Raw genomic sequence first — 26418 nt, forward strand, 5'->3', positions numbered from 1 at the left:
TTCCCGCCCGGAAATCCGTGCGTTAGACCGCACGGCCAACCGGGCGGGCTATGAAACCATTACTCTCGTAGGTCAGGAGGCACCGTCTGAAAACTTTGCAGACCGTTACCGCTTGGGAAGAACGAGAATGCTCCAAGGAGCATACAATTCAAGGAAGTATCCGAAGAAAATGCAATTTATCTTTTGCTTGTGAGACGCCATCAGGATTAAACGTCAGACTGAGGAGAACAGGTATCTGCTTTGATTTAACAGAACCATTTAATTATGTGGTTTATGCAATACATTCGCTTAAGCAGGTATGCAACGGAATTTGGTCCAAAAAATCGATTTTTCCAAAATATTTTCTTGATCTACACAGTTTAATCTATGTTGTGTGTGAATTTTATCGTGATAGCAGCTTCAGAAATGCTTTAAATTGTTGAACTGATTAACTTTGCACTGGCGGCCTCTCCCACCTTTTCCGACATTTGAGAAACTGCTTGCTTCAGCGAAATTTTTTCAGTGCGAAGGCTATTTTCTTTCGATATCTTTGGCCGACATCTATATCTCTGGCTGACATCTATGTCTTTGCCTGAAAACTTTCTTGCATACGGTTTATTTACGTTTTGACAATAGTAATACACGTTAGTAGGTGGAACGTAGAAAAGACACGCTCACTCTGAAAGGAATCGATTCTCTTCAGTTATTTTATGGGAGAGCTATCAGGAAAAACACAAAAAATGTAGAGGCAATGAGGGGTGTTATAGGGGCAATTTTTTCCACAAACTATCCACTGAGGAAACACCAATGCACAGTCTGTGTCCGAAAGACGATTGGTGTAAGTTGGAAAACAGAAATGAGACTTATTAACATAAACACTCATTGCGAGAACCTGTTATAAATGCAATTAAGCCCACATTCAGGTTCCTTTCAAACACTGATTTATTGAGGAAGTGTTCACGGAAAGACACAAAATGCAAATGAAAGGCTCAATAATTTAATTTGGATTAGATGCTCAAAAGGACATTCTGTGGACTTGCAGTACTCAAAATATGTGTCTATAATGCAGTTTTATTTTACAATAACGGAAATAATGGCAGAATTGAAGTGCTGAAGAGAATTGGTACTGATCCTGGTGGGTTTACAACAAAAGCATTGTACTCCATCGACGAGAGGAGGGATAAAAAAGCTAACAGTTCAGTGTCTTACCTGCAAATACATGCGAGGCACATTCGAAGAGGAGAGAAGAGAAACCTGGAGGATAAGGAGTATCAGTATGGAGGATATTAAAATTTTGGGACTACATGTAGAAGTGTGAGAACAAAATCTTTGAACCACATTTTCTCTGTTTTACATTTAGTACGTTATTAGAAGCCATTTCTCAATCAGTATATGCGCTAATGCTATGAAATTTTCAGGAACTGTTCATAACGTGTTGCTGTCTCAATTGTTGAGTGGTACTTAAGATAGGTAAATAAATTAGTGAAATCAATGTGAAGTGAAGCAGAAATTAGAAAATAAATGAAAAACTTAGTTTAGTTTAGAAGAGCTACACACGGGCAAACAGCGGGAAGAGCAGAAGAGGCAATGACTGTGAAGTCAGCACGTTCAGGAGAAGCCATCGCCGTCCCCGCATAAGCAGAAGCTGTCGATCAGCCGTCAGGGCATCGCCCGGCTCGCTCATGTGTTTCTCAATTGTCACACGTGATCAAAGGCCCTCGCCTACATTCCAAGGGCCAATTACCCACGTTAAGAAGATTCTTCGAGAAGCATTTCAACGTGACAGAAGAGGCAATGTCCGTGAAGTAGTCCACCTCCAGTGAACTGAAGTAAATAAATACGCGAGTCACAGTGGGTCCGATAGAGTAGTTTTCAGTTCAGTTTCGGTCCTAAAGACCGTCATGCAGGAAGAGACTACATCGTACACAGAAGCACCAAGTCCGCCGCTGTAATGGAATAGCAAGCAGCAGAGCCGCCGCCAGAAGACAGAAGTTAGAAGCTATTTGAAGACTGATTTTTATGTACCCGTGTGACTCGTGAGGGTGGGAAGGAGAGGGCCTCACGTCAACAGTCACCTGTGAGATGGTGATGAAGGTCTGACAGCCGAGTCCGTTGTTCGAGTCCGGGACACTGGCCTTCCCCCGCCACACCGCTCCGCTGGCCGACGCACAACACACGCTGCCACATAGAGAAGAGAAAAACTGGGACGCCACATCCAAGGTATCATCATCCGATTCACGACTTCGTTCTCAATAATTAAATGGGCCACCTCACGACGCGCGTCTCCAGTCAACTGGGCGAACAGCGACACGAGATACACACTGCCATGCGTAACCAGACGCCGCCGCTCACGCAGCAGAAGGCTTCGCAAACGACATATCTGCCGCTGTCCCAGCCAGAACAATCCAGTAAGGAAACCATTGTACAAAACTTTCAATAAAAGTTATTTTATGTAAAAATGCTGTTTCATTCTACCTCATACCTGAGCCAAGGAAGAACCAACCCTGCCCACATGTTGTTAAGAGACGGATGTAACTGGGTTTTCTCTTTTGATGCTAATCAGTTTTCAGGATGAGCATTAATGCAAAGTGCATTTGATTCTAACGGATTATGTCAGGGTAAAAAACACTAAATAAATTAGTTTTTCTCCCTTAACAACATGTGGGCAGGGTGGGTTCTTCCTTGGCTCGGGTATGAGGTAGAATGAAACAGCATTTTTACATAAAATGACTTTTATTGAAAGTTTTGTACAATGGTTTCCTTACTGGATTGTTCTGGCTGGGAGAGCGGCAGATGTGTCGTTTGCGAAGCCTTCTGCTTGCGTGGGTGGCGGCGTCTGGTTACGCATGGTGGTGTGTATCTCGTGTCGCTGTTTCGCCCAGTTGACTGGAGATACACATCGTGAGGTGGTCCGTTTAATTATTGAGAACGAAGTCGTGAATCGGATGATGATACCTTGGATGTGGCGTCCCAGTTTTTCTCTTCTCTATGTGGCCGCGTGTGTTGTGCGTCGGCCAGCGGAGCGGCGCGGCAGGGGAAGGCCAGTGTCCCGGACTCGAACAACGGACTCGGCTGTCAGACCTTCATCACCATCTCACAGGTGACTGTTGACGTGAGGCCCTCTCCTTCCCATCCTCACGAGTCACCCGGGTACATAAAAATCAGTCTTCAAATAGCTTCTAACTTCTGTCTTCTGGCGGCGACTCTGCTGCTTGCTATTCCATTACAGCGGCGGACTTGGTGCTTCTGTGTACGATGTAGTCTCTTCCTGCATGACGGTCTTTAGGACCGAAACTGATCTGAAAACTACTCTGTCGAACCCACTGTGACTCGCGTATTTATTTAGTTCAGTTCACTGGAGGTGGACTACTTCACGGACATTGCCTCTTCTGTCACGTTGAAATGCTTCTCGAAGAATCTTCTTAACGTGGGTAATTGGCCCTTGGAATGTAGGCGAGGGCCTTTGATCACGTGTGACAATTGAGAAACACATGAGCGAGCCGGGCGATGCCCTGACGGCTGATCGACAGCTTCTGCTTATGCGGGGACGGCGATGGCTTCTCCTGAACGTGCTGACTTCACGGTCATTGCCTCTTCTGCTCTGCCCGCTGTTTGCCAGTGTGTAACTCTTCTAAACTAAACTAAGTTTTTCATTTATTTTCTGATTTCTACTTCACTTCACATTGATTTCACTAACTTATTTACCTATCTTAAGTACCACTCAACACAATGGAACTACAAAATACGAGATCTTGCAATTGCATTCTGACTTTCAGATGATTGTATATAGAAGAAAAAGTTAATTTTTGATGTGCAAAATTAAAAACTCTGTTAATGATACAGTTTGTACCATAAATTAATAACTGTAAGTCAGTGGTCTTATAACCTTTCCGGGACACTACAATAAAATTGTCAGATTAATTGCATCATTAGAATTTGAGTTATGGCTTTTTATAAAAAAGACAATAAAACAAATTAAAAATTCAAATTTCTAGCAAATTATTAACCCTGCATATTTTACTATATTTTTCCGTTAAAAGACAGCTCTGTTGCTTTACGAATGCAAAATTTTAGATTTGTACATTAATAAATATGGTTGAAATGTTTTTTAAATAAATGTTTATATTTTCCGTTACATCATCGCTTAAGTTGGAGCATAATGGGATTAGGAGAGAAGGCCAACAATGAATCATTTAATATCTGGAAAGAAGGAAGCAGTAGGTTATCTTCCATGTCAACAAACAAGGAAGCGGTTTGAATTAGATGGGGTAATGTGAAGTGATGGGTGCATGCAAACCTGCATGCATTGCATTCTATTGGTGATGTATGTCAGTTTGTGGGATGGAATTCCATGCATGTTACATTCCGTCGGTCAATACAGGAATGGTTAACGCTGTTCGTGAATGACGCTGAAGTTGTCGACCGACGATGTCCCACGTGTACTCAACTGAGCAGAGATCTGGTGATCGAGCAGGCCAAGGCAACATATCGACATCCTGTAGAGCATGTTGGGTTACAACAACGGTATGTGGACAAGCGTAATCCTTTTGGAATACACCCCCTGGAGTGCTGCTCACGAATAGCAGCACAACAGGTCGTATCACCAGACTGCTGTGCGCCTGATCCCGGCGGAGGTTCGAGTTCTCCCTCGGGCATGGGTGTGTGTGTTTGTCCTTAGCTTAGGGACTGATGACCTTAGCAGTTAAGCCCCATATGATTTCACACACATTTGAACTTTTTTTTTTCACCAGACTGAAGTACAAACTTTCAGTCAGGTTGTGTGGGATAACGACGAGAGGGCTCCTGCTGTCTTAGGAAATCGCACCATTGACCGTAATTACATGCGCAGGCCCAGTGTGTCAAGCCCGCAGACAGGTTGGGAGCAGATCTTCAAATGAGCTCCTTCTGACCAACACACGGCCATCACTCTCACCGAGGCAGAACCAGCTTTCATCAGAAAACGCAACAAACCTCTACCCTGCCCTCCAATGGGCTCTCGCTTGACATGATTGAAGCCCCAAATGGTGGTGGTTTTGGGTCAGTGGAAAGCACGCTACAGGGCCCCTGGCTCTGTCCTTGAAGTAACCGATTTGTAACAGTTCGTTGTGTTTCTGTGGTGCCAACTGCTGCTCAAATTGCTGTTGTAGATGCAGTACGGTGCGCCGGGGCTATGCACTGAACACCATGATCTTCCTTCTCGGTAATGGAACTTGGCTGTCCGGAGCCTGGTCTTCTTGCCACTGTACGTTCTCGCCTGCACCGCTGCCAGCAATCGTGTAAAGTGGATACATTACTGCCAAATCTTTCTGCAATATTGCTGAAGGAACATCCAGCTTCTCGTAGCCTTATCACACTAACTGGTTCAGACTCAGTGCGCTGTTGATAATGGTGTCTTTGCCGCCTGAACATCAATTCACGACGCCCGATCTCAAAGATAACTAACGCTAACGACAGTTTTAAAGCGAACCTGCGCCACTCTTATGCGACTGGAGCGAAATTTCAATAGACATCATCTTCCAGATGTAGAAACGGTCCAGCAACCTTGCCGCAGTGGTAACACCGGTTTCCGTCAGATCACCGAATTTAAGCGCTGTCGGTCTGGGATGGGTGACCATCCGGTCTGCCGAGCGCTGTTGGCAAGCAGTGTGCACTCAGCCCTTGTGAGGCAAACTGAGGAGCTACTTGATTGAGAAATAGCAGCTCCGGTCTCGGAAACTGACATACAGCCGGGAGAGCAGTGTGCTGGCCACATGCCCCTCCATATCCGCAACCAGTGACGAGTGCGGCTGAGGATGACACGGCGGCCGGTCGGTACCTTTGGGCCTTCATGGCCTGTTCGGGAGGAGTTTAGTTTTTAGATGTAGAAACATGCCTACCATTTTCGTTTATATTGCACAACTCGCTCTTGATGTTGCAATTTTTTCCGCCAGTGTATAAATAGGACATGAACAGTCCACATACCGACCGAAAGAGGAAAGTCCAAAGTTTTGTTTTGTCAACCACTAGTCGCGAAAATGGCCGCTCGACCGGTGATAGTTGCGTAAACGGTCGCTAAGGTACTCGCGACAATAGGCAGTTGTAAGGTGGCTATGATGCAGCGGAAGATTTTCTGCGATCTTGAGTCTGCAAGAGGTGTGAGCCGGCAGTTACAGTGCAGAGGGCACTTTGTCTCTGATTCTGCATGAACCGCCAACTAGGAACAGGATTTTTAAATCAACCCCTTTCTCGGCGATTGATCGGTCGCTTGGGAAATGAAGTCCTGGCTCTACACTTCTGGCCACCGAGATATCCTTATCACCCGTTGTGCGACTTTTTCTTGTGGGGCTGTGCTAAGGAGGCTGTTTGCGTACCACTTGTACTAACAACTCTGGTCGACCTGTACATCAATGATATACCATTAAACATGACAGAAGACAAAAAAATTTTCTCTTTCTAGATGAAAAAGTGTTACTGCGAAACCCATGGAACGGAATATAAATGATGTGCCTACCAAGGTATTCAGTAAAATGAGAACGTTGTTTCCAGAGGACATATTGACGCTTAACTGCAATAAAACTCAACACGTACAGCTTCTGACATGGAGTTCTTGCAAAAGCGTAATTTTGCTATCCGAAGTTCCAGGTCCCAGTCAGTGAAGTGGACCATTTCAAGTGCTTAGGAATGAGGGAAGACTGACGGCCGTCTTGGAAGTATCACGTACAAGACGCTGTGCAGAAACTGACGATGCTATCTTCACTATAAGAATGAGCTCCACTGTCTCTGACAATTTAAAACGAAGGCTTGTTTACTTTGCTTGCTTTCATTCTATTGTCTCGTATGCTGTTATATTTTGCTGCGGCTACTCTATGCACTCACTAAGATTATACTTAGTCCAGAAACGGACTGATCTGCGGTGTCGGTTAGCGAATTTCGTGTAGACCGTTGTTCAAGGGTCTCGGAATTCTAACTCTGCCATCCCTTTACACGTACTGAATTGTGGGGGTTTGCTGTTGTCAATATTGACTGGTTCAGAAGAAACTACAACATGCGTTCAGTGAACAATAGACGCAAGAAACGATATGCAGTTGGATAACACTTCCTTATGAATTGTTGAGGAACCTGTGTACTACTCAGTAAGTTTTATCTTTCATAGGGTTCAACAAGAACTGAAAAAAAATCAGTGATAAATTCCAAGAATTCAAATCCAAGCTGAAAGTCTCCTTGTGGCACACTCCTATTCTGTACACGAGTTACGTTCAGTAATTGAAACCTTTTCTCTTTTATGTGTTAAGAGCTACTCTAAGTCATTCATTCGTTTTCAGAGCTCTATATTTACCAAAGCATTACATGTACAGGTATGATTGATGCATGAATAGAACCATAAACTCGTCGAGTTTGCATTGTGCTCACAAGTTGACATTACGAGTGCTGTGCCTTGACAAAATGGCAACAAAGCAAAAAAAGCGTTTTTGTGTATTGGAATACGTGAGATATTTTTCCGTTACAACAGTGTAGTGTGCATTCAGAAGGAATTATAGAAAAGGACCGCCTGTAAAAAGAGCATTGTGCGTTAGTATCGACAGTTTAGGGGCACTGGTTGTTCCTGTAAACAGAAAAGTACCCGATCGACCAAGTGTGCCAGATGCAGCCACAGAGAGGGGGATCTAAAGTTTCGTACTCAGTCCAAAAAGATCAACTGTCCGCGCAAGCCACGAACTAGAAATACCGCAGCAAACTGCGTGGAAGATTTTGCGACAGCGGTTACACTTCAAACAACTTTAAGTTTATGGCCGGCGCCTTCAATTTTACATCACAATGCAGGAAGCCTTTGATGATGAACATTTCGCCTCCAGACTGATATTCACTGATGAAGGAACCTTCCATTTATCTGGAAAGGTTAGTTGCCACAATACAAGTGAGTGTGGAACTGACAATCGTCATGAAATTGTAGAGCATGAACGAGATTCGCCGAAGGTTAATGTTTTAGGTGTAGTGTCACAGACGAAGATGTACGGGCTGTTTTTCTTCTGTAAGAAGACTTTCGGTAGGTACCTCTTACATTGATATGTTGCAGTTGCGGTTGTTTCCACAGTTTATCGCTGAGTCCGAGAATTTAATCTACCTAGAATGACTGGAGCATCGATGTTCGTCGCTGCTTAAACAACGAACTTTGCATCGCTGGATTGGACATAATGGTGAAGATGATTAGGTTCTGTTTCTTTGGCCACTAAGTTCGCTTGACCTAGCGCCTTGTAATTTTTTGCTTTGAGAGTACATTAAGGACCGCAATTATATACTCCCACTTCCAAGAACAATGTAACAGCTTAGAGAATGCATCAATGTAGCTGTGATGACCATCAACAGGATGTTTCTACATGAGATATGGAATGAACTTGGCTATTGCTTGGACGTGTGTGACCAATGGGGCTCTCACAGAACATTTGTAGAATCCAAAATGCAAACTTGTTGACTTTACGGATTTATTCATGCATCAATAACACTTGTACAATAAATATTTCGTAAAATATAGAGCTCTGAAAACGAATTGATCATTTATAGTAGACCTGTGTATTCGTATACTCTCTCAAAACCCGTTTTGTGTTTCATTAATAGTAGTTTACTCTTTTAGTTTCTAAATTTTCCGATCACTGTTCTGTAAACTACCTTCCGATTTGTTTCATGAGCAAATCGCTTTGGCTCGCATCATCGCGCGGAACCTGATAAATAAATACATAAACAAATAAGACAAAAGCGATTAGCACGTCTAACATTCTGCGTAATGTCTGTTTGTATCTATATCGTGCCTCCCTAGCACTTTCGCGCAACGACGCTCTGAGCGTGTTTTTTAGGGAATTGACTAGTTTGAACCTGGGACCTGTTGCTGGTAAGGAGACGTCAGACCACACATGACATGTAGAATTCAGAAGAGTTCAGTGAGACTAGCGGTGATATAACCAAATACTTAATGATTTCAGCGTCAGCTCCACTGCACTCACTGTAAAATAATCTTAATACCAACTAAATTTAGTGGAAGGGGTTCAAGGCTTTCCTATTTTTAGTTAGCTGGTAAAATAACGTCGAAAAAGCAGTTAAATTTACCACTGGAAATTTTATTCTACTCACAAAACATTGTTTATAAATTGCACTATTGATAAAAGGAAATGTTTTAATACAGGATGGTAAAAACCAACTGCGTTCAACAAAAATGTGAACGAATATTTCCTGAATGGATCGAAGGATGACCTATGCCATATCACATCTACAATCTAGGTTTAAATTAAGTTTCACGAAAGAGAAAACTATAAAAACGGTCTACAGTGACCCTCAATTATCTTTAATTACTTATCTAACTTGTCGTAAATTACAGTGGCTGATGTGGCTTCTCAATAACCATATAACAGAAAAATCATCGCGTTTCAGATTTTTACTTCAAGTGGCAAATGTGAACACCATGAGCTTTAATTGACGATCGACACTAGTATTACGCAAAAAGGGGGTGTAACAGATGAGACTTCTGCAGTTCTGAGTGAAGCTTTATGCACTGTTATGCGGCATCGCGTGCGTTCATTACCTTGTCGGTGTTCGTCAGGGGGCGGCGGACAGCACAGCTCCGCTCACCTCGCCGTCTCGGAAGCAACTCTCTCCTAACTTCTCCTTACTACAATTTACCGAAGTAGGTTTAAAAAAACTATCTGGCTGTGTTTTCATCTGACCAGTCAGGGTCTGAATGTTAACCTTAAGCTCTGCCTACAAAAATTCTGTATATCCAATGAGAAACGTTATACTTTTCGTGGTGGGGCAATGTTTTTAACGTTTGCAACGTAACAGAGACGCGAAAACGTCTCACGCTAAAACTTGCGCCTGGGGTGTGGTCCTAGCGGTTAGCTGGCGACGTGGGTGTCCGTCCCTTATCATAGGGCCTTCCAGCTTAACACGGTTCTGCTCTCGGCTTTTGTTCTCGTTTCTCCACTCGGAACTGGGTCTGTCTCACGGTGGGAAGGTATGACATGCGTTTAGGCATTCTTGTGTTAGTCTGTGGTATTTCATTTGCTCACTCGTTACTCGTATTACTTTGGTTAATTTAATGTCACGATTTATTCGGAGCTATGTGACATACTACTGGATTTGATTATCATGTCAGGGTTTTCATGGAAGGTGTTGGATTTGCCTGCCCCCTTTACAGAGGCCACGTATAAACGAAAGAGTCTTTCTTGGGCGGGAGGGGGATGTATAAATGCGTAGGTCTACCCATAAAAAAGTTTCATATCTTTGCCATCAATGGAAGACGTGTTGGTGGCAGAGACGAAGGACATCGTGGGTTTAGCAAGTTCACAAGCAGCTGTACCTTCCTGTGCGACCACCCGCCACGCAAATCGACCGCATAGGAACTGCGGAAATAGCCAAATGACTGACCACAGAATTGGCGGACATTTTCTCCCTTCGAGTAGCGTCGCAAACAGGTGAGCGCCAGGATCACTAAGCCATTGTATTCTCAACGCCACTGACTTTGGACTTTGATTACGAAATCTCTCTGCTCGGCTGGACTCAGCTGAATGCGTCGACTGGCCGTGCTGGCTTTTATCAGAAGTGTTCGGAAACAGATGATGGACTCTGAAACATTTCCTCTGGAGCCCGCCGGGGTGGCCGAGCGGTTTTAGGTGCTACAGTCTGGAACCGCGCGACCACTACAGTCGCAGGTATGAATCCTGCCTCAGGCATGGATGTGTGTGATGTCCTTAGGTTAGTTAGGTTTAAGTAGTTCTAAGTTCTAGGGGACTGATGACCTCAGAAGTTAAGTCCCATAGTGCTTAGAGCCATTTGACTTCCCCTGGATATCTGTGCTACCGTGGCCTTCGTCGTGTCCAATACTCTGAACTTGCTCACATTATTACCAAGACCCACTGATTGCATCCTCTGATACACGTTGAACGCCTGGAACTTCAACTGTTAGTGTCTTCAGTCCGCATATCGTGCTTGTGGACTTTTTCCCGCGTACAAAGACCCAGTGATTTAGGTTGTATTAACATTTGGTGGCCAGTAAACAGTGTAACTGTAAAGGTATTTATTGCTGTAGGTTAGAGCAAAAAGCTTACAGTCCAACCTAACGACCTTAAAGACAGAAGAAAATAGAGGGACATTCGACGGAGAAAGTGATTTCTCCGACGTGACCCGGTATCAGTAGATGACACTGACTGCAAAACGGAAGTAGTCACTATTATGTAGACTGGGTGCTGAGAAGTATTTGACTTTTTATGCACGGGGTACTACTGTACAGGGTGGTCCAAAGAGTTGTTTTACTTAATTGGTATATACACTATGTGGTCAAAAGTATCCGGACACCTGGCTGAAAATATCTTACAAGTTCGTGACGCCCTCCATCGGTAATGCTGGAATTCAATATTGGGGCCCACCCTTAGCCTTGATGAGAGCTTCTACTCTCTCAGGCATACGTTCAGTCAGGTGCTGGAAGGTTTCTTGGGGAATGGCAGCCCATTCCTGGCGGAGTGCTGCACTGAGGAGAGGTATCAATGTCGGTCGGTGAGGCCTGGCACGAAGTCGGCGCTTCAAAACATCCCAAAGGTGCTCTATAAGATTCAGGTCAGGACCCTGTGCAGGTCAGTCCACTACAGGGATATTATTGTCGTGTAACCACTCCGCCACAGGCCGTGCATTATGAACAGGTGCTCGATCGTATTGGAAGATTCAATCGACACCCCGAATTGCTCTTCAACAGTGGGAAGCAAGAAAGTGCTTAAAACGGCAATGTAAGCCTGTGATATGATAGTGCCATGCAAAACAACAAGAGGTGGAAGCCCCCTCCATGAAAAACACGACCACACCATAACACCACCGCCTCCGAATTTTACTGTGGGCAGTACACACGCTGGCAGATGACGTTCACAAGGAATTCGCCACACCCACACTCTGCCATCGGATTGTGTACCGTGATTCATCACTCCACACAACGTTTTTCCACTGTTCAATCGTCCAATGTTTACGCTACTATTACACATTGCGGTTCTCTTCACCTGTCGGCGGTTTCTGTCAGTCAACAGACGAGGTCGGCCTGTACGCTTTTGTGCTACACGTGTCCCTTCACGTTTCCACTTCACTATCACATCGGAAACAGTGGACCTAGAAATGCGTAGGAGTGTGGAAATCTCGCGTACAGACGTATGACGCAAGTGACACCCAATCAGCTGACCATGTTCCAAGTCTGTGAGTTCTGCTCTCTCACGATGTCTAATGACTACTGAAGTCGCTGATATGGAGTACCTGACAGTAGGTGGCAGCACAATGCACCTTATATGAAAACATGTATTGTTTGGTGTGTCCGGACACTTTTCATCACATAGTGTAGTAAATAAAGGTTACGTCTTTTGGCATGATTGAGTGGGAGACCTCGAGGGTCAGGTCCAGTCGCCTAATAGTAAACGTTTCCCCTATCCTTCGTGCGCAGGGGCATATGTCCTTTGTTAAGTGTGAGATTTGTGTGTTCAGTGTATCTGATATGTATAGATGATTGTATTGCGTGTCCGAGTAGTGTGGTGTCACGTTTCTGTTGTACGACAGTGACGAGAGAAGGGAAAAGGTGGCTTAATGTCAACCACCTCTCCCTCCCCTAACTGATGGGCAGATCACCACCAACATTATTACATGTCCTCTCTTCACGAGACACTGTGGAGGGAATTAAAATTCAATTCATGGCTTTGGCGTAAAATCTGGTGATTAGAAACTTTACCCTTTGCAGGAAAGGCAAAGGGAAAATTGCCAACAGTGTGTGACGTACCCGGCTGGTTACCTATCCAAGTACCAGTCACGCTCGGCTTTGCATAGCTCCTGTCATCTGACGGGAACCGGTGTATTCAACGACATAATGCCGTTCGCCTATTGACATATAGTTGGTGTTCTTGTTGTTGAGATTCGAGATAACCACAGTGGGCGCGTGAACCATGTTGTTTTTCCGAACAACCGAGAAAGCTACAGCTACTACTCACTTTTTGTGTGATTAGTACACATACGGATTTCAGTTAAAATTTGTATATTGAACGAACAATCAACAACCTATAACATGTTGAGTAGTATGAAGAGTAAGATAAACTAAAGGAAGCCTCACGATAGCCAGGGAACGGAATTTTGTATGCAATGATCTGCAGTAAATTTATTTCTTGTTGGAGTCAAAGTTAGCACTTGACAATGTGTACAGTTCCTAGTCGATGTAAATCACATTCCCATGTCATTTACTTTGCTGTGACTGGCTGTGACGATGGATTGCAACCTGACATCTTGGCCGCTGGCAGGAATAGAACTGGGCTGCGATCCCGCAACTAGTCGCAAAGGTCGAATGTTACGTGAATGCAATAAAGATAAAGTGCAGATATAGGTCTTCTATTTCCAATAAAAATAAAAAAATAAAAAATCACTTAATGAGCTTTGGACCCGCCAGTAATATTATCCTTCAAAATTAATTGGGAACCTCATGGGTAAAAATCTTGTTACCAGTTTGTACACTACTGGCCATTAAAATTGCTACACCACGAAGATAACGTGCTACAGACGCGAAATTTCACCCACAGGAAGAAGATGCAGTGATATGCAAATGATTAGCATTTCAGAGCATTCACGCGAGGTTGGCTCCTGTGGCGACATCTACAACGAGCTGACATGAGGAAAAGTTCCAACCGATTTCTCAAACACAAACAGCAGTTGACCGGCGTTGCCTGGTGAAACGTAGTTGTGATGTCTCGTGTAAGGAGGAGAAATGCGTACTATCACGTTTCCGACTTTGACAAAGGTCCGATTGTAGCCCATCGCGATTGCGGTTTATCGTATCGCGGCATTGCTGCTCGCGTTGCTCGAGATCCAATGACTGTTAGCAGAATATGGAATTGGTGGGTTCAGGAGGGTAATACGGAACGCCGTGCTGGATCCCAACGGCCTCGTATCTCTACCAGTCGAGATGACAGGCATCATATCCGCATGACTGGAACGGATCGTGCAGCCACGTCTCGATCCCTAAGTCAACAGATGAGGACGTTTGCAAGACAAGAACCATATGCACGAACAGTTCGACGACGTTTGCAGCAGCATGGACTATCAGCTCGGAGACCATGGCTGCGGTTACACTTGACGCTGCATCACAGACACGAGCGCCTGCGATGGTGTACTCAACGACGAACCTGGGTGCACGAATGGCAAAACGTCATTTTTTCGGACGAATCCAGGTTCTATTTACAGCACCATCATGGTAGCATCCGTGTTTCGCTACATCGCGGTGAACGCACATTGGAAGCGTGTATTCGTCATCGCCATACTGGCGTATCACCCGGCGAGATGGTATGGGGGTGCCATTGGTTACACGTCTCGGTCACCTCTTGCTCAGATTAAACGGCACTTTGAACAGTGGACGGTAAATTTCAGATGTGTTACGACCCGTGGCTCCACCCTTTATTTGAATCCTACGAATCCCTACATTTCAGCAGGATAATGCACGATCGCGTGTTGCAGGCCCTGTACGGGCCTTTCTGTATACAGAAAACGTTCGACTGCTGCCCTGGCCACCACGTTGTCCAGATCTCTCACCAATTGAAAAGGTCTGGTCAATGGTGGCCGAGCAACTGGCTCTTCACAATACGCAACTCACTACTCTTGATGAACAGTGGTATCGTGTTGAAGCTGCAAGGGCAACTATACCTGTACACGCCATCCAAGCTCTGTTCGACTCAATGCCCAGGCGTATCAAGGCCGTTATTACGGCCAGAGGTGGTTGTTCTGGGTACTGATTTCTTAGGATCTATGTTCCCAAATTGCGTGGAAATGTAATCACATGTCAGTTGTAGTATAATATATTTGTCGAATGAATACCCGTTTATCATGTGCATTTCTTCTTGGTGTAGCAATTTTAATGGACAGTAGTGTATTTTGACATTCGTACCATAATTTACAACGCCTCCAGCAATTTTTTTTATATTAATGCAATTTGCTGTCTGTAGGACCTCACGTCCATTCGTTTCATAGTGTCATTGTTTGCGATATGGTACGGCCAGGGTACTGCAGGAAACAGTGTTGAAGCAGCATATGTGCCTATTGTACGGAACCTAACTGCAGCGAGATTGCGTGAGAGTGAAAATAAGGAAGGAAGATTAGATTTTATCGCCCCCTCGACAGCTCCGTTATGAGGAAGCATAAGCTCGGATTACGATAGGGTGGGGAAGGAAATTAGCCGTGTCCTTTTCAAACGAACTACTGCGAGTAGCGTCGCGTCAGTCCCTAGGTAATCCATGACAAGTCGTTCTAGTGGGTGACAGATCTGGAGAATATGCTGGCCATTACAACAGTCGAATACCGTTTATATCGGGGTAGGTCCAGACAGCATGGACAACATGCGGTCTTGTGTTACCTTCTTGAAAACTAGTGTCACAGTGACCTCGAAGATTGCGTACAGCCACCTACCTCAGCACGTCAGGAATTTAAGGGCTGCTGCCTAATTTAGGGGCCATGCGAACCAGGTATGACCGTGATGTGTACCCAGCGGCACGACACACCACACGCCAGGCGCTGGGCCCGCATGACGATGAGCAGTTCAGTTTGGAAACGTTCATTTCCTTCAGAGTGTCCACAGTAGGATATATTCATCTTGGTGGGTTACATAAAGCTCGTCTGAAAAGACGACATAGTACCACCCCTATGTCCAGTACGGTCGTTGGGCGAACCGATGTAGGCACGCCTCTCTTGCCACCACTTCAAGAGAAGCCACCAACAAAGTTAGCAGTAGTTAGCACAATGGACTTGCATTCGGAAGGACGACGGTTCAATCCCGCGTCCGGCCACCCTGATTTAGGTTTTCCGTGATGTCCCTAAATCGCTCCAGGCAAATTCTGGGATGGTTCCTTTGAAAGGACACGGCCGACTTCCTTCCCCATCCTTCCCTAATCCTATGGGCCCGATAACCTCGCTGTTTGGTCTTTTCTCGCAAACAACCAACCAACAAAATTAGCGATGGCCAGCAGTGAACTTGCTGAAGAAATGTGAAGGATACATTATTGATGATTACAATGTCTGTATTTCTACAGTGTCTGTATCAACACAGACATGGTAACCGTCAGTGATGGATTCTTGCCTTGACGAACTAAAATGACAATAAAATATTTCTCTCTCCCTTCGCTGGAATCACGAAATGTGAGGCGGAAAGGGTTGTGGACTCCGTGGAATATGGAAGTTTGGGTCGCTCCTGGATGTGTACGTGGATGGCCTAAGTTGTCACGAACAGCTGACGACCATCTGGTTTCACAGAATACGAATCAGTTCCGAAATATGAAGAAGCTTGTTTCCAAGCAGCCCACTCAGTTTTCTAACAAGGAAATCTCCTTGCTTGGATAGAGTAACCCTGGAGTTAAGTAGCGATAAAAGGTTATTAAAACTTAGGAAGTTTCATATACAGGGGGAGTGGAAAACGATTTTACAACTTTGTAATGATATATAAACTTATTGAGACAACCTAATGAATCAGTAGATGTGCCATTTTGTAGCAAACAACCTCAAGTTTGATTCACGTAGTACATAGGCACCCTCTCCGTCATCAGGAGCTCCGGCAGAGCGCACAGTTAAAATGTCTGCTTTCACTGGTTAGCAGCGTGCCCACTATGTGTTTTGGTTTCATGAAACGAACTCTGCAACAACTGTTCGGCGTAAATTCCGCCCGAATACGCTAAAGAACCTCCAAAAAGACCTGCAATTTACTCTTGGCACAATAACGTTGTTGAGATGTGTTGTTCACTGCCACATGGTAACTGACCAGGTCGTCCGCGTGTTGATGATTATATAGAACAGGTTAAGGAGAGTTTTGCCCGCAGTCCACAATCAGTGTGATTTGCGTCTCGCTAGTCTGGCATTCCACAAAAGACTGTTCGGCGAGTACTGCTTAAACATCTACACTTGAAACCATACAGATTCACAGTGGCAAGCACATTAGTGATGCGGATACGGTTGCTTATGGGGAATTCTAGGCGGAAATAATGTATCGGATAAAGGATGACGAAACATACCTTAACACGACAACTTTCAGAGATGAGTTAACATTTCATATCAGTGACATGGCGAACACCGACAACTATAGAATATGGGACAGCGAAAACCCACAGGCAACCATGGAACATGTTCGTGACAGCCACAAAGTTAACGTGTTTCGTGCCCTTAGCAAATTGAAAGTGTGTGGCCCTTTCTTCTTCATGGAGAAAACCGTCACTGATATTGTGTATCTGGCCTTGGAATACTTTTTAATTCCAAAGATCGATGAAGATGACCGAGATGGGATGATTTACTACCAGCAAGACAGCGCCCCACCTCATTTCCTCACGAAAGCTCGAGGTTTTCTCGATAGTCGCTTCCCAAGTCACTGGACTGGCCGTGAAGGCCATCCTCATAGAAACCTCGCCTTCCAGACTTCACACCACTGGATTTCTTTCTCTGGTGTTTCATGTAAGACCGTGTGTATGTTCCTCCCCTCCCAAACAATTTAGTCCATCTGAAAAATCGGACCTACGCTGATGCTGCACAAGTTACGCCCGACTTGCCGCAACGAGCGTTTACCAGTGGGATGTTTGCTGTATCACAGATAGTAGTCACATCGAACCAAATTGACAGTTGATACTTTCATGCGAAACTTGGATGATCTGCTACAAAATGGCAAATGTACCGATTCTGTAAGTTATCTCAATAAATTACTGTATCATTCCAAACTTACAAAATTGTTTTTCACTCGCCCAGTACTTTGCATGTATTGGAAAACTTATCAGATATCTTATATACATACAGTAACCTCTCTCGGTATGACATAATAACACAAGAATCATAACTAAAAATGAAAGTCTGCAATATTTCAAATGGCCGCTATCGACAGGGGATCTCAAGTTGATTCCGTATTTCTAGATTTCCGGAAAGCTTTTGACACCGTTCCTCATAAGCGACTTCTAATCAAGCTGCGGAGCTATGGGGTATCGTCTCAGTTGTGCGACTGGATTCGTGATTTCCTGTCAGGAAGGTCGCAGTTCGTAGTAATAGACGGCAAATCATCGAGTAAAACTGAAGTGATATCAGGTGTTCCCCAGGGAAGCGTCCTGGGACCTCTACTGTTCCTGATCTATATAAATGACCTGGGTGACAATCTGACCAGTTCGCTTAGACTGTTCGCAGATGATGCTGTAATTTACCGTCTAGTAAGGTCATCCGAAGACCAGTATCAGTTGCAAAGCGATTTAGAAAAGATTGCTGTATGGTGTGTCAGGTGGCAGTTGACGCTAAATAACGAAAAGTGTGAGATGATCCACATGAGTTCCAAAAGAAATCCGTTGGAATTCGATTACTCGATAAATAGTACAATTCTCAAGGCTGTCAATTCAACTAAGTACCTGGGTGTAAAAATTACGAACAACTTCAGTTGGAAAGACCACATAGAAAATATTGTGCGGAAGGCGAGCCAAAGGTTGCGTTTCATTGGCAGGACACTTAGACGATGCAACAAGTCCACTAAAGAGACAGCTTACACTACACTCGTTCGTTCTCTGTTAGAATATTGCTGCGCGGTGTGGGATCCTTACCAGGTGGGATTGACGGAGGACATCGAAAGGGTGCAAAAATTGGCAGCTCGTTTTGAATTATCACGTAATAGGGGAGAGAGTGTGGCAGATATACGCGAATTGGGATGGAAGTCATTAAAGCAAAGACGTTTTTCGTCGCGGCGAGATCTATTTACGAAATTTCAGTAGCGAACTTTCTCTTCTGAATGTGAAAATATTTTGTTGAGCCCAACCTACATAGGTCCAGAGCTCGAACATCAAAATAAAATAAGAGAAATCAGAGCTCGAACAGAAAGGTTTAGGTGTTCGTTTTTCCCGCTTGTTGTTCGGGAGTGGAATAGTAGAGAGATAGTATGATTGTGGTTCGATGAACCCTCTGCCAAGCACTTAAATGTGAATTGCAGAGTAGTCATGTAGATGTAGATGTAGATATTCCACTGATGAAGAAATACGCGTCCAAAACGAGTGAGCTTGCAGAAACAGTGTTTTAAGTACAAGGGCGTGCAGAAAAGTAATGCCTCCGAATTCTTTATGCGAAAATTCTTACAGCTTTTTAAATAACACAAAAGTTATTAACCCTTACATTTTTGTTCTTCATGTCTGCCTATTTATTTCTCAACTGTGCCGCCTTGGCGACAAACACATTTTCTCCCAACGAGAGACCAGTTCGTTGATACGGTCACTGTAGAATGGTGACTTTGTCGAGCAAGCCACAACCTCACCTCTGCTACCACCGCATCATCACTATCAAAGTGAAGTCTTCAAAGGTGTTCTTTAAGTTTTGGGAACAGATGTAAATCGGACGGGGCAAAGTTGGAATTGTATGGAGGATGACTGATGACAGTGAAGGTCTCGGAATGTTGTAGATGTCATGGTGGTCGTGTATGGTGTGACACTGTCGTTCTGAATGAGAGAATGCTGCATTTGTGGATGAACTCTTCTAATTCGAAATTCGATTACAGCACGCTGTTTCTCACCCACAGACATAGTTACGATACACACCACCATGTTACACGGTACAATTCGGAGTCTCCTAGCGGCAGAGGGCTACAGATATGTAGACATGAAGAATAAAGATGTAGAATGTTAATAACGTTTGTTTTATTTAAAAATTTTAATAGTTTATACAGTAAAAATTCGGAGAGATTACTTTTCAGCACGCCACCGTATATAACATATAATATAATCATATTTGTTTAGTTCATAGTATTTCAGATCCACGAGTAAACAATGCACCACGGCGATACTGCGCAGACACACTATTGTATCTGACTGTTATCTTGATATTGTCTTAAATGATTAATTATGTGGTTTTATGGTTTTTTACCTCTTGAATTTCAGTATCCTTTTATAAAAACGGAAATGAAATTCAAATAATTTGAACGCCGCTAAAACACCCCATTCGAGTCACGTGATGCCTGTGACGTCACTGGCTAACTCGCTTCTCCTACTGTCATAATGCTAATGCACAGTGATGGCTTGCTTTGGAGTTTACATTACGGAAAATGGGTTACAAATGGTGTGTAGTACCACACTGGATAAATACATCTAAAAAAACTGATCCAGTTGTTTTTGAGTGTTCCAGAGAATGAGTAAATGCGTAAAATGTGCTCGTACTGTACTAAAAAATTACTACCATGTCGACATACAAGTTCACCAACTTAATTAAAAATATGTTGTACTGTGAAATTAACGTTAACTTATCTCCGAGGTACGCTCTCCCACTATTACAACGAAGGATAGTGTAATTCAACGAAATTAAACTCCTAGTAAAAATTATCGTTTTACCTAACTGCACCTCAATTGTTCAGTAGCTCAGTTGTTAGAGCGATAAACCGTCGAATTCCAGAACACAATGTCCATAGATCGCGTGTTTGAATCTAACCCGAAGGTACATTTTAACTTATTTGTTAAACGAACTCGACAGTCGTGTCATATGAAAACCAAATCACAATTACTAAACTTCACTACATCGACCAGAAACAGAATATTACTGTGTTTTCCTTGCTGTTTACATGCGCTGACACTTGCAATCGCTGTTCACACACGTCACGTTCAAAAATATATTTTCTAGTTAATGTGACCACGCACCTTTCACTTTGTTAGAAACTATGTTTTTATCTTCGTACTGTCTAGCTAGGATCCTTATTGTTTAAACTTTTGCAGTTGCACCATCTTACATAAAAATGCTTCAGACACTAATATTAGTTTACACTCACGAACATCACAGCCCTTACGTTTGTGTCACCTGCATGTTGTACACACCTCTCCGTACAATCTCATCGTCCTACACCTTGTTGTACTGTGGACGTATGGCTATATCTTCACCACTAGATATGCTTTCTAAAAAAAGTGGATTGTTTGTTTGCAAAGCAAGTATATTTACCTTATGTTGTCCGCTTCTGACTAAGACTAATGTGGAGATATACAGTGTGGTCAGAAAATGTCTGAAACGCTTGTAGGGATGTTGCAGGGCAGGTTGTACTGACATATGAATGTTACAAAAAAAAAAAAAAAAAAAAAAAAAAAAAAAAAAAAAAAAAAACTGTACGTTGCGCCGTTTCCGAGTTATTTAGCATTGAAGTTAGCCAATCAGATCGCCGCACGCGTAAATTCAAGTTTGAGCTAACGAGACAAAGCACTCGTTGGGCAACACCGCCCCTGGCAGGCCGCTTGAATGTGACTGCGCCACGCCCCGATTGGCTAAATTTTATGCTAAATAACTCGGAAACGGAGCAACGTATCGAATTTCATTCTTAACGTTTATGTCTCAGTACAACCTGAGCTGTAACATCCCTACAAGCATTTCACACATTTTCTGACCACCCTGTATATAATAAATCCCACAATTAAAACAACTACTACAATCAGTTCTTGCTAACACTGTTTTCGTAATTTGTGTAAAACTTTAAAAGATGTTTAATCCTTCCAGGATTCGAACATGTGGCCTCGTGCATGACTGTCGTACGCACTATCCGTAGTGCCAAGGAACGCCTGACAGATCTATTTTTTTCTGCTGAGTGACTTCTACACAGGAAATCAGCACTAAGTTTTACCAAGTTTCATTTTATTGTGGCTTGGGTCATACTTCATGACTGATACTCGACAATCTAGTTATAATATACGGAGCCATTTGGAAAACTACAATTCCTTAGCTCTGAGCGAGTTTGATGATGTTACAGGGAGCGAAAAAAAGAATGTCCGTCGTTGCACATATCACCGCTCTAAATGGGTGGAGCTTAAACGATCAGCTTTCTCAAGGATTAGACTATCAGCATTCACGAAATTCCTTTCTATTGTCACTTAGAAGTTGTAAATGCGTTTTCCGTCACTAAATAACTAAACTTTTGGCAGTAAAAGTGCGTAAAAACCTCGAATCTTTGGATAACGCTCCTATAACACAAACACGGGTTCGTCTTACTTCTAGCCTGTAACGTCACCAGAGCATCAGACGATAACAGAGCGTTTTCGATCACGTGACCAGACCTTGATATTTAATGATTTGTAAGCTTTATTTACATAACAATAACAGATATTTTGTGAGAATTCAGACCAAAATGCTATTTAAATGTTATAATTGATCAGAATAACAACAGTCCGAACCACATTTTTGACTCAGCACAATAGCCTGTTGTGAAAAGCCAATATAGAAACACGTTACCGCGAGGAGCAGAGAAACAGGACAGCAGAGTGAATACACGGAGTGTAACGAAATAAATGGCTAAGCTTTTAGGAAACATTTCTCACACGTAGGGGAAGAAAATGTCTTATAAAGACATGGTTCCGGAAACTCTTTATTTCCCATGGTTAATGTGGTTATGAAGAGAAATAGGAAAACAGCTGTAACATCGAAATGAAACGTTTCCAGACCAGTGATCATACAATATGTTTTCTTCCTCTGTCTGGGGAATTTTTCCTGGACATTTGCCCACACCTGTTTGTTACACCCAGTACATTCAATTTACCCTCTTGTTTCCCTACACCTCAAATTCAACGCGTTTCTATGTTGGCTTTTCACAATTGTGTCTACGCATTATCACCCTAATGCAGTGTCGTCTCGTCGTCTCACACATCTCTGGAATTACAAATCTTGCCAAACGATCACTGGAAGCTCTCACATCCTTTGAATATCTGGGGGTACGCATACGGACGATTTAAATTGGAACAACCACTTAAAACTAATCGCAAGAAAGACGAATGCCAGACGGCGTCAGTGAAATGAAATATTTCTACCCGCGAAGGTGTTGTGTACGAAACCCTTATTCGATCTACACTAGAACACTGCTCATTAGTCTGGGACCCATACCAAAAAGAATTGATAGAAGAAATGCAGAAGATCCAACGAAGACCGGCGAGAAGACTTTACGCTGGCACTCATCCAACTTCACTGGCACACGCTAAAAGAGAGGAGTTGCGAATCACGGTGAAAAGATGAAGGTAAAATCAGAGAGTTCCGAGCTCACTCAGAGGCCTCCCGCGCACCATTCACGACTGGAAAAGGAAAAGGGCGGGATTGACAGTGGTACACAAAGTATCCTCCGCCACACACCGTAAGGTTGTTTGCTAAGAACAGGTGTAAATACAAAAACTTCTAAGATCACAGGTGTAATGTTTTATGTTCTAAATTAATTAATTAAAAACTTTCAGGGTTCGTAACGACTAGTAATTTACATAACTGGCCCTTAAAATTGCTATGCCAAGAAGAAATGTAGATGATAAACGGGTATTCAATAAACAAATATATCATACTAGAACTGACATGTGACTACATTTTCATGCAATTTGGGTGGATAGATCATGAGAAGTCAGTACCCAGAACAACCACCTCTGGCCGTACTAACGGCATTGATACGCCTGGGCATTGAGTGAAACAGAGCTTGGATGGCGTGTACAGGTACAGCTGCCGATGCAGCTTCAACACGATACCACAGTTCATCAAGAGTAGTGACTGGCGTATTGTGACAGGCCAGTTGCTCGGCCACCATTGACCAGACGTTTTCAATTGGTGACAGGTCTGAAGAATGTGTTGGCCAGGGCAGCAGTCGAACATTTTCTGTATCGAGAAGTACACGCTTCCAATGTGTGTTCACCACGATGTCGCCAAAAACGGATGGGTCCATCATGATGCTGTAAACAGAACTTGGATTCATCCGAAAAAATGACGTTTTTTTGCCATTCGTGCACCCACGTTCGTCGTTGAGTACACCATTGCAGGCGCTCCTGTCTGTGATGCAGCGTCAAGGGTAACCGCAGCCATGGTCTCCGACCTGATAGTCCATGCTGCTGCAAACGTCGTCGAACTGTTCGTGCAGATGGTTCTTGTCTTGCAAACGTCCCCATCTGTTGACTCAGGGATCGAGACGTGGCTGCACGATCCGTTTAGCCATGCGGATAAGATGCCTGTCATCTCGACTGCTAGTGATACGAGGCCGTTGGGATCCAGCACGGCGTTCCGTATTACCCTCCTGAAACCACCGATTCCACATTCTGCTAACAGTCATTGGATCTCGAGCAACGCGAGCAGTAGTGTGGCGATACGATAAACCGCAATCGCGATAGGCTACAATCGGACCTTTATCAAAGTCGGAAACGTGATGGTTAGCATTTCTCCTCCTTACACGAGACATCACAACAACGTTTCACCAGGCAACGCCGGTCAACTGCTGTTTGTGTATGAGAAATCGGTTGGAAACTTTCCTCATGTCAGCTCGTTGTAGGTGTCGCCACCGGCGCCAACCTCGCGTGAATGGTCTGAAATGCTAATCATTTGCATATCACTGCATCTTCTTCCTGTCGGTTAAATTTCGCCTCTGTAGCACGTCATCTTCGTGGTGTAGCAATTTTAATGGCCAGTAGTGCACTAACAATAAAATAACTGGCTTACTGGAAACCTAAAAACACCCTTTCATTTGGAATGCAAATGTGGAGAAATATCGTTATTTTCTCTACATTGAATGTTAAATAAATTATAAATGAAGAAGTATTCCTATATGAACACTTTATTTGCCTAAATCGCAATTGTTTGTACAATTATCACTAGTTTCGGCAAATTCGAACTGCCATTTTCAAATCTGAAAATACGTAAGACATAATGTACAGGTGAATATTCGACTTGAATATGTAACATAAGACAACAGAAGAGCAAGTAAAAGAGTTATATATCACATTAGAGGGGCAATCAATAAGTAATGGAACACATTTTTTTCTCGGCCAATTTCGGTTGAAAAAATGCGGAATTTTTTGTGGAACATTCCCGCTTTAGTACCTTTCATGAAGTTCCGATTGCTGGCGGAGCTATATATGGTCCTCAAAATGGCGTCTGTAACGGAGGTGCCTTCCAAGTAGAGAGCTGTCATTGAGTTTCTTCCGAAGGAAAAGCAGAGCATCGCAGATGTTCGTAGGAGCTTGCAGAATGTCTACCGAGACCTGGCAGTGAACAAAAGCACGGTAAGTCGTTGGGGAGGAGTCCGAAAGCTACGGACGCAGGTTCGAATCCTGCCTCGGGCATGGATGTGTGTGATGTCCTTAGGTTGGTTAGGTTTAATTAGTTCTAAGTTCTAGGTGACTAATGACCTCAGTAGTTAAGTCGCACAGTGCTCAGAGCCATTTGAACCATTTTTGAGTCGGAAACCATCGTGGTGATGTTGCGCGAACCTGTCCTATCGACTTCAGTGTGTTCGTCGCCACAATTATCAAACGAACTTCTCCTTCTTCATGACAACGCAAGGCCTCACATTAGTCTACGCACCCGAGAGGATCTCACAAAACATCATTGACCTTCCTCACCCACTCGACAGTCCGGATCTCTTACCTTCCGACTTCCATCGATTTGGCTCAACAAAGAATGATCTTTGCGGGAAATCGTCGGTGGATGATGCAGCAAGACACTGGCTGTGACGTCGCCCAATAGAGTGATGTCCGCAGCTCGTGGACGTGCGGTAACGTTCACGCTTCCCACGCCCGGGTTCCCGGGTTCAGTTCCCGGCGGGGTCAGGGATTTTCTCTGCCTCTTGATGACTGGATTATGTGTGATGTCCTTAGGTTAGTTAGTTTTAAGTAGTTCTACGTCTAGGTGACTGATGACAAAAATGGTTCAAATGGCTCTGAGCACTTTGGGATTTAACTTCTGAGGTCATCAGTCCCCTAGAACTTAGAACTACTTAAATCTAACTAACCTAAGGACATCACACACATCCATGCCCGAGGCAGGATTCGAACCTGCGACCGTAGCGATCGCGCGGTTCCAGACTGTAGCGCCTAGAACCCCTCGGCCACTCCGGCCGGCGGAATGATGACCTCAGATTATGAGTCTCATAGTGCTTAAAGCCTTTTTTTGTTTTTTGTTTTTTGATAAACACCTCTAGTTAACAGCTGGACAGTAACATTTTTTACCGATTATGACAAATTAGCTATCTATAATGGCCGTTGTAGACGCTACTGCTTATAGTAATGTGCCATGCAATTCATTTATTTGTTTCTCCGTTATCATATATTACATATTGAAGTCGACTATTCATCTGCCTCTTTATATTTTGCGAAGTTACAGATTTGAAAATGGCCATTCAAAATTTCCGAAACTAGTCATCACTACACAAACATTTGCGGTCTTGGCAAAGAAAGTGTTCGTATAAGATGACGTCAACATTTGTATTTACAGATCGAATCCTACATGAGTGACTATGTCAAGTAATCGGTTCAAATATATTAGACTCAACACATATCGCGTGAACGTCATTTTGGTGTAAGATCGACGGTAGCAGAAAATAATAGAAAATATTGGGTAATAGCGACACGAGAGCAAGGTCTACGAGTCTTTAATCGTCACCAAGTTTGTAAGAAATGTTACGAGAAGTGATATTGTGCAGGCCATGTTCACAGATGTCAA

At 43.6% G+C, this 26418-nt stretch overlaps 1 protein-coding gene across 2 annotated transcripts in view; it reads right to left on the minus strand.

The window, feature by feature from the left end:
• LOC126297689 (histidine decarboxylase) overlaps positions 1-26418 on the minus strand; it is a 393180-nt gene that overhangs the window by 231849 nt on the left and 134913 nt on the right. The window lies entirely within an intron of this gene.

The sequence above is a fragment of the Schistocerca gregaria genome, chromosome X (genome assembly GCF_023897955.1).
Source record: "Schistocerca gregaria isolate iqSchGreg1 chromosome X, iqSchGreg1.2, whole genome shotgun sequence".
Lineage (NCBI taxonomy): Eukaryota > Metazoa > Arthropoda > Insecta > Orthoptera > Acrididae > Schistocerca > Schistocerca gregaria.